The 2,887-nt window shown below is 39.2% G+C and overlaps 1 protein-coding gene across 10 annotated transcripts in view; it reads right to left on the bottom strand.

The window, feature by feature from the left end:
- Positions 1-2,887, bottom strand: part of ZNF420 (zinc finger protein 420) — a 32,349-nt gene that overhangs the window by 26,461 nt on the left and 3,001 nt on the right. The window lies entirely within an intron of this gene.

The raw sequence follows: 2,887 nt of genomic DNA, 5'->3' as shown, positions 1-2,887 counted from the left end.
AGACAGAGTCTTACTCTGTTGCCGGGCTGGAGCGCTGTGGTGTGATCTTGGCTCATTGCATACTCCACCTCCCCGGTTCAAGGGATTCTCCTGACTCAGCCTCCCACGTAGCTGGGACTAGAGGCACGTGCCATCATGCCCAGCTAATTTTTGTATTTTTAGTAGAGACAGGGTTTCACCATGTTGGCCAGGCTGGTCTCGATCTTCTGTCCTCATGATCTGCCCACCTTGGCCTCCCAAAGTGCTGGGATAACAGGTGTGAACCACTGTGCCCAGCCCCCTATGTTGTTTCTTAGAGGAGGGGTGGGGGAGGTGGGAGAAGAAACAGGAGTACAGATGAAACATGTTTAGCCATAAATTGATATGTGTTGAAGCTGAGTGATGGGTAGAGTATACAGGATACATTACACTACACTTACTTCTGTATATTAAAACATTTTTTCCATAATAAGAAGTTAAAGAAAAGAGACTTGAAGAATGGACTCCACATATGGACGACTCATTCCAGAGGATGGTTTTTCAGTAATTGTTATTTTATCCTTTGTGTCTTTATTTTTGTATTTTCTAAATCATGCCAACAAACAAGTACTACTTTGATATCAGAAAACAAAGATATCAGCTTCCTGGAACTCTAAACAGGAAATGCAAGTTTTATAAAAAAAGGATTCTCACTAAATTTGGAGAAAAAAGAATATTTAACAGCATATACTCTAAGACGATTTTTTAAAAGGAAATAGAAGATGAGAAAGAAGAAAAATGAAGAAGTGTATGAACTTTATTATGACACAGATTTGCAATTCATGCAGAACTTATGCAAAGCATTAAAATAAACTAAAAGTAGGCCACTTCTACAAACTTGCCCCAAAGATAAACTTCCCCAGAAAAAAACAACATATGTAGTTATTGATGGTTGCATTATGCAACAGTAAAATACCAGAAAGAAACAAATGGCCATCCATTGGAGACTGGTTAAATAACTATTACAGCCACACAATAGAATATGTGGTATAAAAATAAATGAGGAAGATCTTTATAGGCTCCTATAGAGTTATCTCCAGGATACTGTAGACGTGTGAAAAGAAAAAAGAAGGTGCAGAACAGTGTACGTAGAGTACTCCTTTTAATTAAAAATAGAATAAAAATTGCATACACACACACACATATAAACACATATACATAAACATATATATCATTTAAAAGAAATATAAAAGTAAAACCAATGAGAAGTACAGGTACTTATCTACAGAGGGAAGAAAGAAGCTGGTGGAAGGGACAGAAATGGACACGAGACTTCTTCAAATTCATCTTGTTCTGTAGTTTTGATTTTGGATATATGTTATATAATTTAAAAACAAGATTAAATCATAGTGGGAGAAATGCAATCCCCAAACATGAAAAGCAATATAAAACAAATGAGCCTAACTGCATTTCCGGTTGGCAGCTTAACCATATGAGAAGTGCTATTTAGACAACTTTTAAAACACAGTAATTTAATTATACATCCCTAGTGGGATATATCCTGTCAAACTCCAACAGGACTTTATTGTTTTTCTATATTCATATGGTTGGTAATACATTGGTATTGTTATTTTGAAACTCTTCGTCTCAACCCAAAGGAAGGCAGAAAAGTGAGAACAGGAAATAAAGAACAGATGGGACAAACATAAAACAAATGGCAAAATGATGGATTTGAACCAAATCATATCAATAATCACACTAAGTATAAATGGTCTAAAACTCCAATTAAAAGAGGGAGATTGCTGGCTGGGTGTGGTTGTTCACATCTGTAATCACAGAAATTTGAGAGGCTGAGGTGAGCAGATAAGCTGAGGTCAGGAGTTTGAGACCAGCCTGGCCAACACTACAAAACCCCGTCTCTACTAAAAATACAAAAAAATTAACTGGGTGTGCTGGTGTGTGCTTGTAATCTCAGCTACTCAGGAGGCTGAGGCAGGAGAATCACTTGAGCCCAGGGGGCAGAGGCTGCAGTGAGCCGAGATTTTGCCACTGCACTCCAGCCTGGGTGGCAGAGTGAAACTCTGTCTAAAAAAAAGGAGATGCCAAGTTGAATAAAAACACAGACCCAACTATATGCTGTATATAAGACAGGCACTTGAAATATCAAAACACAAACAGGCTAAAAGTAAAAGAATAGAAAAAGATATACAATGCTAACACTAATGAAAAGAAAGCTGGAGGCTGGGCGCGGTGGCTCATGCCTGTAATCCCAGCACTTTGGGAGGCCGAGGCGGGCGGATAATGAGGTCCAGAGATCGAAACCATCCTAGCTAATACGGTGAAACCCATCGCTACTAAAAATACAAAAAATTAGCCGGGTGTGGTGGTGGGCACCTGTAATCCCAGCTACTCACATCCCTGTACTTCAGCCTGGGTGACAGAGCAAGACTCCATCTCAAAAAAAAAAAAGCTGGAGTGACTACATTAAATATCAGGCAAAGTAGATGTTCAGAGCAAAGAATATTATCAGGGATAAGGAAGACCATTTCCTAATGAAAAAAGGGTCAATTCACCAGTAGGATATAAAAATCTAAAACCTTTATATACCTACTAACAGACTATCAAAATACATGAAGCAGGAGAGGTGTGGCGGCTCACACCTGTAATCCCAACACTTTGGGAGGTAGAGATGGGTGGATGACCTGAGGTCAGAAGTTTGAGACTAGCCTGCCAATATGGTGAAACCTCATCTCTACCAAAAAAAAAACAAATACAAAAATACAAAAATTAGCTGGGTGTGGTGGTGTCCACCTGTAATCCCAGCTACTTGGGAGGCTGAAGTAGGAGAATCACTTGAACTTGGGAGGTAGAAGTTGCAGTAAGCCAAGATCATGATACTGCATTGCAGCCTGGGTGACAAAGCAAGACT

The sequence above is a fragment of the Cebus imitator genome, unplaced genomic scaffold (genome assembly GCF_001604975.1).
Source record: "Cebus imitator isolate Cc_AM_T3 unplaced genomic scaffold, Cebus_imitator-1.0 Scaffold356, whole genome shotgun sequence".
Lineage (NCBI taxonomy): Eukaryota > Metazoa > Chordata > Mammalia > Primates > Cebidae > Cebus > Cebus imitator.
Note: the sequence above shows the minus strand (reverse complement) of the source record. Positions and strands in the feature narration are given on the sequence as shown.